This window comes from Sciurus vulgaris (assembly GCF_902686455.1).
Source record: "Sciurus vulgaris genome assembly, chromosome: 12".
NCBI classification, from domain to species: Eukaryota; Metazoa; Chordata; class Mammalia; order Rodentia; family Sciuridae; genus Sciurus; species Sciurus vulgaris.
Window position 1 is genome coordinate 797,032 of NC_136473.1, and position 12,883 is coordinate 809,914.

The window sequence follows — 12,883 nt, forward strand, 5'->3', positions numbered from 1 at the left end:
AATGACGTTGGAACAATCGGATAGCCAGGTACCCAGAGGCAAAACCTGAAAAGACTGTGTTAGTCAACTTGTTTTTCACTGTGACCCAAGTACTTGACAAGAACAGCCTAAAGGAGGAAAGCTTTGTTGGGGGCTCACAGCCTCAGAGGTTTAATCCATAGACAGCTCCTCCATTGGTCTGGGCCCAAGTGAGGCAGAACATCATGGGGGAAGGGCCCAGCGGAGGAGAGATGTCAGCTCATGGTGGGGTCAGGAAGCAGAGAGAGGGAAGGGGAAGGGGCCACAGGGCAGAGGCACCTTCCAGGCACGCTCCCAGTGACCTACCTCCTCTGAACATTCCTGCACTAACAGGAGATGTGGGTTCACCTCACATCGAAACCATAACAAAGACTGAATTTATCTCACAAATACATAATCAACTCAAAATGTGTCGTACTTGAATGTAAGAACTAAAACTATCCATTTTCTGCAACAAAATATAGGAGTAGGCTCTCGTGACCTTGGATTAGGCAATGATTTCTTGGATTAGGCAAAAGCACGGCTCATTTATAGAAGAAAAATATGTCAAATCAGACTTCACTGAAATTTAAAATATTTGCTTTTGCTGCTTAAAAACTCTTTATTATAAAAGTAAAAGGAAAGCCACAGAATGGAAGGAAATAGCCACAAATCATGTCTGATGAATTATTTGGATCCAGAATACCTTAGAACTGTAGTCAGTAAGATGACAAACCATTCGATTTTTTAAATGGGCAAAGATTCCAAAAGATATTTCTCCAAAGAAGATCCACAGATGGCTAGTAAGCCCATGAAAGATGCTGACCATCACGTAACTAGAGAAGTGTACCCTCCTGTGCTGGAACCCCCAGATTCCCTACAGACGGCCAGCGCCGCCATGACGGGGCTGGGAGTGTGCGGGCAGGGATGTGCAGCAGTGAGCCCACCTCCAGTGCCAAGGGACGGAAATGTTGGGAATGCAGCCTGTGGTCCCTACAGTGAGGCACACAGAGATCAGCAGCCCCACCTCCAGACCATCTTCCCTGGAGGAATGGACTACGCAGCCTCATGAAGCACCAACCGAAAGCAGCCCGTGGGCCCGGAGTGAACGGATAAACAGAGCTACTTCCACGGAATCAAATCACAGCCAAGAAAACGGCCACAGAGACATGCTCACCCCGTTTGCATAAGGCTTCCAGAAAGACAGACCATCGGAGACTAAAAAGCGACAGCTGACCAAGGACACCAGGAGGAACTTCCTGAAGTTCTTTAGAGACAGGGCCTCACCAGCTGCCCAGCTGGCCTCTCGTTGCTCTGCCCCGGCCTCCCGAGTGGCTAGGCATGGCGCTGGGGAACTTTTTAGGGTGGGAGGTGTCCTGCGGTGTGCAGTGTGATGGTAGCACAAGCTCGTGGGTCTACGGGAGCACTTGTAGATGTGCAATGGGCGTGTCTGTGAACCCGGCACGGACAGAGCTGTAAAGAGTGCGTGTCTACCAGACAGGACGCAGAGGTGAGAAAACAGGCAAGTAACGTCGGACCCACCAACGTTCTCCTGCACAAATGGTTTGTCACACCAGTCAAAGTGAAATCCGAGTTTGAGGGGTATTTCAGTGTTGAGGGTGGGGGTGGCTGCCGCCCTCTTCTGCGGGACAGGAGGGCTTTCTCCGGGCAGCAGCCCAGCAGCCCGGCAACGGGCAGAGTCAACTGGGCCTGGCCTCCGTCAGCTGCTCCACCGCTCGTTTCCAGCGTTTCCATGGCAGACACCCGCTGCGCTGGGTGAAGCTCGTTCGCTCCCAGAGTCCAGCTCAGGGGGACGTCCACCGTGTTTGGCAGCCACGTGGACTGCTGAGCCCTGTGTTCAGTGGGTCTAGGCCCTGTTGCCATCTGGACCTCAGAGGGGACATCTCGAGTCCTGAATCGAGAGTGGTTTCGTTTTACTTTAATGCCCTCCTTCTTGTGGCCTAACATTTCCAGCACACTGCCATCGTCAACACAAAACGAGCGCTCTCGAATGTCCTCACCGCTGCCTTGTCACCGTGCTTGACACCGTGCTCCTTCTGACGTGACCCGACACATCTGGAACACCTGGGCTCTGCGTCAGGAGCACGGGGTGCTGACAGTGCTTCCCCACGGAGGCACCGGTGGTGACCCGGGCAGAAGGAAATTCCAGGAGCCGCTGGGTAACCTCGAGACCGTCTTACCTGTGCCGTCTGCAGCTCCGCAAAACAGACTCTTAAACCCCACGCGGAGGCCGGAGGGGCTGGTAAAGTGGCCGAGGAAGGAAGCGCAGGCTGCTATAGCCGCTGCACGGGTGACGCTGGGCAGGTGGAGGGGGGTCTCCCCAAGACCAGCCTGAGCAGTGAGACTATGTGGATCCCACTGTCTCCCTCTGCCTACTTCTGAAGCTGGGCAGAAGCCCGAGGCTCCAGGAGAGGCCCAGAGCGGGGGACCTGCCGGCTCAGCACAGGAGCAGCCGTTGACACCTGGGGTCTTAACCTTACAGGGCTCACGCTGTACAACTGATGATCCACTGAAACTCACAGCCCTCGACACATGGTGACCTTGCAGCCTCAGCAAAGGATACATGCAACACAACGAGGCGAATTCCCTAAGCAGAGCCAGGACAGGGCCGCCTGTGGCCCCGGGAAGGGCAGTGGCCCTCCAGCTGCCCACCAGGCCCCAGACACCACTGTCCCAGCATCTCTCCAGCAAGGCAGAAGCTCCATCCCCGCCGTGGTCACATCCAAAGAGATGCAGCTTCTTAGGCGCCAGGAATTGGTCTGTAATAGCCGTTTGATGTCCTGGTCTCCTAATCTTTCACCTGCATCCGCCAGGTCTGTTTCAGTCGATTGATTTTTCCCTCCACCATGGCTCTGTGTTCCTGCTTCTCTGCACGATCAGGTGTTTTTTTGTTGATTGCCAGACATCATGGGTCTTGCCTGGCTTGCTAGATAACTTGTATTCTATAAATATTCTTGAGCTTTGTCCAGGGAGGCAGCTCAGCTATTTGAGGCAGTTCGATCCTTCTGAGTCCTTCTTTTAGGTCTTGTTGGGTGGAAACAGCCACTTCTAGTTTAGGGCTAATTTCCCCCACTTCTGGGCTCACCCAGAAAACCCAGGAAACCTGGCCGTTTTAAGGTATGTAGACTTGATTACAACTACAAAATCCCTTTGCTCAGGGGACACTGACACTTTGCTGGGGCATGCACATCCTCGGGGATTATTCTTGGGCCAAACACAGGTCACTCTCTGGTCCCCAAAACTTGTGTCTGTCTCACTCAAAAAGATCCAGTGCCTGATGCCTGGCGCCGGCGCATACTGCCGCATCACCAAGACTTGGCCCAGGTCCTGAGCTGGGACCCGCTCTGCTCAGCTCAGCGACACTGAGCTGGGGAGGCCGTGAGCACCCTCCACTGCAGCAGATGGGTGGTGTGGACAGGAGGCAGGCAGGCAAAGGGCCCCTCCGGTCTCCCCTCCTACAGGCCTCACAGGAGCAGCTGACCAGGCAGAGTGGGCTCTGCAGAGAACCTGCTGGACCAGAGCAAGGCTCTGAGTGTGAGTGTGGACTCCCCTGCCAGCTGGGCCTCCACTCTGGACCTCCAAGTTCAGACCAGCGGTGTCTAAACCAGCAGGCGCCCGTGGCGTCTGTTTAGCAGAGCCTCAGTCCTGGTGGGTTCCCCACCCGGGTCCCACGCATGCTTCCCCACCCTCACCTACTCTGAGCGGTTTCCACCCCGCTCTATTCTGTGACTGTAAATTCTCACTTTGCTACTTTGTCTTACCCAGAGTTGAGCCAAATCTCTCTCCCTGTTATGGCTCCTGAACGTCCCCAAGGCTCCTGTGCTGAAGGCTCAGTCCTCAGGGCAGCAGTGTCCCAGGGTGGGGTTTGGGAGGCCATGGGGTCATGAGGGCTCTGGCCTCGCCTCTGAATTGATCCCTTCGTGGACACAGTCCAGTGGACTCCTGCGAGGTGTGGAGAGCTCAGGAGGTGGGTCGCTGCTCCGGCCCCGCTCCCTGCCACAAGGCTCTGCCTCACGCGGGCCAAAGCCACGGAGCCGGCTGACCCTGACTGCAGGTCTGACACTGCGGCACAGCGCCTTCCTCCTGCACGCTGCTCTTCTCGGGTTCCGTCACCGCAGGGGACGCTCCCCCACCCTGCGCACCCCCGCTGTGCTCCCCATGCCCAGGTGGTGGTCCTGAGCCGTCGCCAGGCCGTGCTTCCTGAGTGTCCTGCAGACTCTTCCTGACGTGGCCCTCACCTCGCACGCCCACCCCAGGCACTTCGGCCACGCCAGACTCTCCAGAGCTGTCTCTGCACAGCCTCCTGCGGCCCCTGCCCCTGAGTCACTGGCCTCCAGTGTCCAGACTACCAATTTCCCCAAGCAAACCGAACCACAGGCACACATGGCCAACGCGTTTCTATTTCCATGGTGCTGAAGGAACTGTGCAGAGACCTGTGGCGGCACGCCCGTGTTTTGGAGGTCGGTGTGGTCGCCGGTATGAAACCCCACAGAAGGACGCCCAGACAGAGGCAGCCCGTGTCAACTGAACCATGGAAGCTGAATGTGCCTCCTGAAGACAAGCCAGCACCAGATGAAGGAGGGCCTGCTCCGGAAAGAGCCGGCAGAGGCCAGAGGTTGCCCCTTCCTCCTCTAAGCCGAGGGCAGAGCAGAGAGCGAGGCCGGCTCCCCAGGCCCTCCGCTGCGGGCGTGGCGCTGGCCCCGTGCTCACTCCTCAAGAGCAGAGAAGCACAGAGCACTGGTCTCAGCCTCTGCCTCCCGCCCTCGGCTCTTAGGTCTCCAGACCCTGCGAGCTCAGGCTGATGGGCCCTGACCGGGACAGGAACCAGTCTGTGTCTCACTCTACCAGGCCAGGCGGGAGGACACAGTGGTGTCTCCATCGCCCCCCAGAGTAAGAGCTGTGGCCAGGCTTGGTGGGGAAGACACATGACCCGGGGACAGGGTGTGACGGTCCATGTGAACTGTCGGCCTGATTGGATTGACAGACACCACGGTTAAGAGGCTCTGGGTGTGTCCGTGGGGGCGTGTCCAGGAATGACTGGCATGTGGGCAGCACCACCCAGCAGGATGGAACAAAAGCTGGAAGAACAAGGAAGCAGGTGCAAACGCAGCTCGGCTCTTCCAGAACAGGTTCTTGATGGCTGCCTCCATCGTCTGAGGATACCAGACTCTCGCTTCTTCACTCTTCCAGAGCAGACTCTGCCAGTGATTCTCCAGGGAGTCTCCAGAAGCCTTGGTCTCAGGCTAGGGTAGCACAGTTGATCCTTCTTGTTCTGGGGCTTCCGCCTCTTGGATGGTGCAGCTGCTGGTTCTTCCACCTCTCCAGCTGCAGACGGCCACTGTGGACTAACCAGCTTCTGGTCATGTAAGCCAATCTAATAAATCCCCTCTTTATAATCATACTTCCTGTTGATTCTGCTCCTCCGGAGAACCCTGACTAACACACAGGGGAACACTACTAAGCTAACAGGAAGCTGGGGAGGGAACCCAACGAGGTCCCTGTGGAATGTCAATGTGAATCTGTCACCTTAGGAAATGGGATTCGAGTCTGGTGATTTGAACCTAGATGGTACCAGTTCAGATAAGTCAATTTAAAGTCAAGCTTTCAGCTAGGGGTGGTGGCAATGCCTGTCATCCCAACTATTCGAAAGACTGAGGCAGGCGGATGGAACGTTAAAGTCAGCCTCAGCAACTTAGCAAGACCTTATCTCCAAATAAAACACAAGGAGCCGGTGCCGTAGCTCAGGGGTAGAGCACTTTGCCAGCATGCATGAGGCCCTGCGTTCCATCTCCAGTACCTCAAATAAAAAAGGAGGTGGGGGTCAGGCTTTCCCAAGAAATTGAGTGTAAAGAGAATACCCAAGGGATGGAGGCTTAAAGGAGCTGGAAGGTAGGACTCAGAAGCAAGGAGACACCTTGGAAATGCAAGACAAATGTGCTGCTAGAGAGGGAGGCGGGTCCACACCGCCCAGGGCTGGCTGGGCGAGGGCAGGGGCTCCCAAGCCCTGAGCCAAGCTGAGCTTTCCCACAAGCTTCCAGAGCAGAAACGCAGCCCCGAACCAGCTCTCAGCCCCGACTTCCTGCACTGCAGAGTCTTCCAGAAGGCACTTGACCTCCAAGTCTGCAGGAAAGGAATCCTGAAGAGGTCATGGACAGAGAGCTGGGTGGCCAGTAGTGAAGGCCTGGAGAGCAGCTGGGTCTGCAGCAGACTGGAGTCACCCCACTGGAAGCTGCTGAGTGGGGCAGAGCAGGAGGGCAGACAAGGCCCCTGCCTGTGGGAACTGGAGCTGGCGGGTGAGAAAGAGGCCCTGCCTCACGGGTGGGACACGGCCTGCCTCTAGGTGGACTTGCGGCTCGAGACTCCCTCTTCACCGGCCTGCGCCTGGGGCCCCAGTCCTCTTTGGAGGACCTCCCTTTTTACTCGGGGACACGCTGGCCGTGGGACACAGCTGGAGCCTGGGGTAGGCACATGCTTGGCTTGCCCCCCTGGTTCTCAGCCGCCACCTCGAGAACTTGCTTGTGCAGGGGGCCCACCTGCTGAAGGCAGGGACACTGGCAGTCACCTGATGCCCAGTGCCAGCCGACCACAGACCTGGGCTTCAGTCCCAGGTGCAGGTCCTGCTGAGGTCCCATCGCTGACCAGACAAGGTGCAGCATAACCGCCTCTGGCTCTGAGCCACGGGGTGCCAGTGGGGGCTCCTGGGGGCTCTGGGGCAACAGGCAGCAGATGCACTATTTGAATAGGAAAAGGGGCTCCCCAGGGTGGTGATCATGGCAAATGGGGGGAAAGCAGAAGGGATCCCAGGCTATACAAGGAGAGCAGCAGGCGGGCGGGAGGGCAAGGGCCCTTCAGCAGCGGGGGGCAGCTCTTGGCCAGGGGGTACTGAGGAAGGCCTGTCACTTGCCTGGCTTCCACCCACAGGACAGCTGGTGCAGCTGGCTGTGAGGTAGCTCAGGGGCGGCCAGAGCGTTGACCATGAGGCCCGTGGGCGCCAGATAGGCCTCCCCATCCATCCCCTGCCAGTGATGGCTCGAGGCAGCAGACCATTTAAGGGGCAGGGAGCTACAGGAAAGTGCAAACCTGCACCCCCAGGAAAGGCTGGGCGGGTCCCGAGGAGCCGCTGCGGGGATGGTGGGTGACCATGGCTGGACTCGCGTCCTGGGCGAGGTCTGCCAGCCTGGGGCTCCCATGTCACACCACCACCTCTGCAGAGTCCACCTCCAGACTCTGGAGACACCTGCAGCTGGAGGGTCGGAGAGACTTGGACAAGAGAAGCATACGCTGTCCCACTCTCTGAATGGCTGTCTGGGAGGCTGAATTCCCAGGCGCCAAGCAGCCCGCCATGAGCTTCTAACCTGGCCGGAGGGCAGCAGGGAAAGGAAGGGTTAGAGGGAACCGAGGCGGCCGTCCACGGGCTTCCAGGATGGTGACACTGCAGCTCGCCAGACCCACCCAGAACCAGATGCCCGGCAGTGCTCTCCCCAGTGACACCTGGCTCTGTGGACAAGGAGCCCAAGGACATGGTGCTGAGGAGGCAGACGGCCCAATCACTCAGGAGCATACGGCAACACGGACAGCACACTCCCTGCCACGCCAGGGAGCAGACTCATAGGGCCAGCAGACCCTCCTGGTCTGCTCCCCTCCTGGTCACTCGGCCAGGGCAGCCGGGACAGACACATCGAGGCCTGAGAGGCCTGTGGTCTACAGCCTAGCCAGGCCCTCAGCATGCCCTGCAGAGAGAGGGAGTCGAGCCCTTTGAGAACCGGGTCCTTTGGTCTGGACAGAGCAGACAGGCCAGCGTGGCTCCCGCAGCCCTGGCACTGCCACGGGAACCCGTCCCCTGCGTGCGAGCCGTGGAGGAAGCTGTTGCTGGTGGTCTGCCGGCAGGACTGGACTTCAGTGCCCCCACCTCCCAGCCGCCTTTCTCGGCGCTGTCCCCGTCTGCGTGGCTTGCCTGCCGTGGAGAACAGGAGTCTCCCCGTGCCTCCTGTTAGAACCTCGGTCTCAAGCCCAGCCTGGCCTCCGAAGCCCATTCACGGTGTGGAGTCCCTGGAGGGCAGCTGGGGTCAGCCAGCCTGATGTGGCAGGCTTGTCTGGCAGGTAGAGAGGGAGGGCAGCAGGATGCATGCTCCAGGTCTCAGTGTGGCCAGGTCCCTGGGTCCCAAGGAAATCCCGAAGTGAAGAGTCAGGCATTTTCCAGAATGCAGCCTGAGCTAAACTAAAGGGCAGGGTCATGAAGTCACTGAACTCACGGGGAACGGTCAAGAAACCTTATCTTTCCCCTGGCTGCTGACTTGGACTCTGCAGACCAGCTTCGTCATCTCTTCTCTCTGGATGTAACCCGTCTCCTAAGGCCTGGCTAGGGGCAGTGACTTGCATGCTGACATCAATGTCCAGCACAGGCCAAGCCGCTCCTGAATGTCCCCTGAGCCAGGGGAAGCCTACACACCTTCCAGGCAGTGGAAGCGGGGGCCACGGCCCCAACAGCCCCCACCACTGCTGGGCAGGAGTCACCAGAGCAGCATGTCAGCTACCAGGCCATCAGGACAGACACCCACCATGCTGGCCACTACTCCAGGGGCTGCCAGAGCCCCCCAGAAGCCCGTGTGATGGTGGACACGCAGGCCAAGGGGCTTTTCCCTGGTCCCTTCAACCTGGCTTTGTGATGTGGCATGATCATTAAGACGCCAGAGAGCAGAGAATGCTGTTCCTGAAGATTTCCATCAACGCTGAAGCCTGAACCTTCAGAAATAGCTGCACGAGTCACCCACCAGAGTCAGGTTTCAGGCAGAGAGCAGTCTGCTGAGCAAGGCCCACAGGCTCAGAGGGGCAGAGTCCTGGACATGGACCTGTGTCCACCTGCACCTGCTGCAGACCACAGCTTCATTGCAGAGACACCACGACTCTCCGAGCTGTTGATGAAGAGGTTTCAAGGATTTAGGGGCAGGAGGCTGGCTCCGAGAGTCCAGCTGTGGCCCTCTGACTGTGCTCGGTCTGAATCCCGAGTGTCCCGCTTTACTCCTGTGACAGGCTGACAGATCTGGCTCCATGAGAATGTTCTAACCCAGACTCTGAGGGAAATGACTGGACAGACTCCATTTTGCTCTGAGACTCCATGTTACGTAGGAAATAAGCTTCTCCCATGGGAACACCCCGCCTCTGTGCCCATCATCAGTTACTTAGTGTGACATGTTTAACAATACAGTATGACAATTCCTATGTAAAGAAAAATTGCTCTCTTTTGATCCCTATTGCTCCTAAACTATGTACCATGTGAACAGTATTGTGTGGGTGTTAGTAACCGTTCTTTAGTTTGTACCTAGGTGAGGGTCATTCTGACCCACTTCCCCCTCCGTCGATGATCTCATGATGTTAGTTTGTAATTTTGAATCATAGCAACAGACACCTTGCAGGAGTGGGCTGCAGAGAGATGTCTGCAAGGTGGCCCAGGAGAAGGCAGACAACCGGGCCGCCAAGGAGCAGAATGGAAGCACGCAGAAAAGGGCTTCACGCCTAGAGAGGGAAGGACCACGGCATCGGAGACAGGCGAGGACCTGGAGGGAATGTGACCAGCTGTGCAGAAGCCTTGGGGCACCAGGTGCCTCCTGCCACCGTGGGACTGCCTATCCGACAAGCCAGCTGTCTATGCAGCACTTGCTGTGTGCTTGGTGTGTTGGCGGCTGCCGGATCAGCCCTCGGCCCGGTGAGGGCCCTGTCCTTGAAGGAAGGAGCCCCGCACCTCGCCCAGCTCCCTCTGGTCCTTGCTCACCCCGGAGCTGAAACAGGAGGAAGCATCCTGAGCTGAAGACCAGAGATCCCGTGCTGGTAATCCTGTGGGTCAGGAGGCACGAGGGCCAAGTGTGGGTGGACACAGGCGTGCCAGGCCTGTGGGGTGCAGCTCTGGGATTTGGGCTGCCTCTCCCCTCCTCCATGACACCCTGCTCAGGGACGCTGGAGCTGCCTCAGGTGTGGGATGCAGCTGTCTCCTGGACGGCTCCACCCAGATCCCTCTCCAGCAGGTCTGCATGGTCCTGCTGGCCTTGAGCAGGTGTGGGAGAGAGAAGTGACTGCACCCAGGAGACTTCTGCTCTCTGGCAAAAGAAAATGGGTCTACCCTGTGGTTAGGAGACATGTCATCCACACATTCAGTCTCCAAGGAGGCCCTGGGCCTGGTGGCCAGCCCCAACCCCACTGTTACCAGCCCTTGGACTCCTTTCTTGCCTCTGCACCTGCTCCCCCACCCTGGAGGCTGCTCTTTGCCCCGCCATGTGGTCGGATGCCTTGAATGCATGGTCAGCCTCTCCTGCTTCTTCCACAGGAAAACAACCATGGGCCCCACCTTCCCGGGCCCCTTGCCCCCAGGGACGGCCTGGTGGACTCGGTGCACAGGCGACTGGGAAGAAGAGCTGCCACTGGTGTAAACCCGCTGGGCGACCCAGCGCCTGTGCTCCTGAGCTCGGCATCTATCCTGGCTCACTGCCCCCAAGGGCCCCACTGGACCACAGGCAGACCTGCCCTTTCCAGGGGTCCTTTCCGTCACATCGATATGACAGCTCACTGGAGCAGTGGGTTGGCAGGAGCAAGTCCCCCGAGGCGAGCGGTAGAACCCAACAGGAGAGGGTGGACTCGGTCCAGGAGCCCTGGGCCCTGGGCCCTGGCTGGAAAGGCTGGTCCTCTGACCAGGAGAAGTGTGGGCCCGTTCCCCCGAGTGAGAAGCACCCTCTGGACCACCTGCCGCGGAATGCTTGGTCTGTCCCACCAGAGCAGAATGAAGCTGGCAGGCGGGGATCATCTCCCCAAAGCTTCCTGCTCATAGTGCCAGGTCAGCCGGAAGGGCTTGGCCTTCTGTCCACAAGCCTCACACTGACCAGCGCACACCTTGACCCTGGCACGGAGCTGTGCCCAAGTCTGGCGGAGGAGTGCAGGGAAGGCCGGTGCAAGTGGACGGAGCTCACTGCGGCACGGCCCCTGAGACCAGGCAAGCCACACCTGTGGTCTTCGTCCTCAGATGGACGGATTTTAAAGAAATAAGCAAAGCTGATCTTAACAGATTTTGTTTTATTTAACCAAATGTATCCAAAATATCACTTCGACACGTGACCAACAGTGAGACCATCCATGTGTGCTGTGGTCTTCAACTCCCTGTGCGTCTCCCGCTGCCAGCACTTCCCGTCTGTCCCAAGCTCAGTGGCCACGTGGGGCCGAGCTGGGCAGGCAGGACCAGAACCTCCTGGGGGCTGCTCCTGTCCTGCAAGATCACACGGGGACCCCAGCACACTGCCCGGGGCTTCAGGGTCCCCCAGGGAACACAAGCCTGATGCAGAGCCTCAGGCGGGAGATGGCACTCAGACGCGGGAGGTCAGCCTAGCCCCGCTCCGCCCCTGGCAGGGGATGCGGCTGGAGGAAGGCCGCCAAGCTGCCAGCCCCGGGCATCGTCACTGGCTCCCTCTGGTCACCAACACCTTCAACACCCTCTCTGCTGGCTCTGAGACCACGGCCTCTGCTCAGTCGGGCTGCATGTTCCCACTTGTCCTTCAGCAGGACGGTCTGGCACCGCTCTGCCTCCCAGCCTGGCCCCGAGGCCCCCGAGGCCACCCCACCCAGCGCGGGCTGCGGCCTTTCCAACCTGGTCTTCAGCCACACAGAACCCCCTCCCCAGCTCTGAGGACCCCTGACCCCATTATGGTGCCACCCACACCTGACTCTGATCCCACTGCAAGGCTGTTTGTTCTCTGCCCCTACCAGACCTCGTGGCCCACGGCTCCCCGGTTAGTGCCCCCGCCCTTGGCTCCTTCCGTGAGCTGCTCACAGCCTAAGCTTGTCAAATGCGCAATGCTCACCTGGAACGCTGAGTCTGTATCCTTAGCTTGCGCCGGCTCCTGGAAGTCCTGTATTTTTGGTCGCCATGGTACTTTTTGATTGATGCCAATCATGGGCTGAATTCCGTGCCCCACCCCCAAATTCATGTTGAAGCCCTAACTTCTGGGATCTGACTGCCACTGCAGAGATGGGCCTTTGAAGGCAGTTAAGGTGTATGGTTAGGGTCCCTAATCCAGCGACTGGTGTCCTTGCACACACAGAGGGACATCCAGCTGCGAGGACACAGCGAGAGGAGAGTGTCTGCAAGCCAGGAGAAGGCTGGGGATCAGGCCGGGACACCCTGAGCTTGGACCCCGGCCTCCGGACTGGGACAGAACAGACTGCCGTCTGAGCTGGGCCATGCTGCTTTGTGGCGAACCACACCCTGCTCCTGGTTTGGCAAGTGCATCTCCCCAGGACTGCTTGCTTTGTGCCTGAGTTGGGGTGGACGCAGAACCACGGGTCTCTGAGGGGCTCCCTCTCAGTGTCAGGCACCTGGGGAGCTCACCAGGAATCCCCCCACTCCCCTCAGAGGGCAGCACCATCCCTGGGGTGTGGTCTCCTCCCTGGCTGTGCACGCTGGACACGCCAGGCGTGGTCTCTGCTCCCCGCACAGAAACACGTGCTGAGCACCCTAACACCCCAGTCGAGCAACCCTGAGCCCCAAACCCAAGAGCCTCGCAGGAGGCCTGGTGGCCGTGGGAACGGGCCCAGGTGGCTCGGGCAGCACTGCACCGCACACAGGTGGTGACTCCTGAAGCCCGTGCTCCAGAGGCAGTGCACGGCCTGTCCCTGAGGCCCGCAGAGGCCTGCGCCCCCACCGACACCTTCCTACCCATGTCAACTCCAAGGCTGACTGACGGAGAGTGATGTCCAGAACTTCTCCGCTGCATTCTAAGGAATGGGCCAGGATTGCTGGTGGCTCTTCAAAGGCAAAGCAAGATGAAACCTCCTGGCCCACTCCCTCAAGGGAGAGCTGCAGGGACGGCCTTTGCTCTGCAGGGTC

General features: G+C 58.7%; 1 protein-coding gene across 1 annotated transcript in view; it reads right to left on the minus strand.

Annotated features, from left to right (window-relative positions):
• Positions 1-2,200: 2,200 nt before the first annotated feature.
• The window catches only part of TTC13 (tetratricopeptide repeat domain 13), a 94,406-nt gene continuing 83,723 nt past the window's right edge, over positions 2,201-12,883 (minus strand). Inside the window, exon 24 of the transcript XR_013758368.1 lies at positions 2,201-2,213. The gene's annotated coding sequence lies outside the window, so the exon portion shown is untranslated. The remainder of the gene's footprint in view (positions 2,214-12,883) is intronic.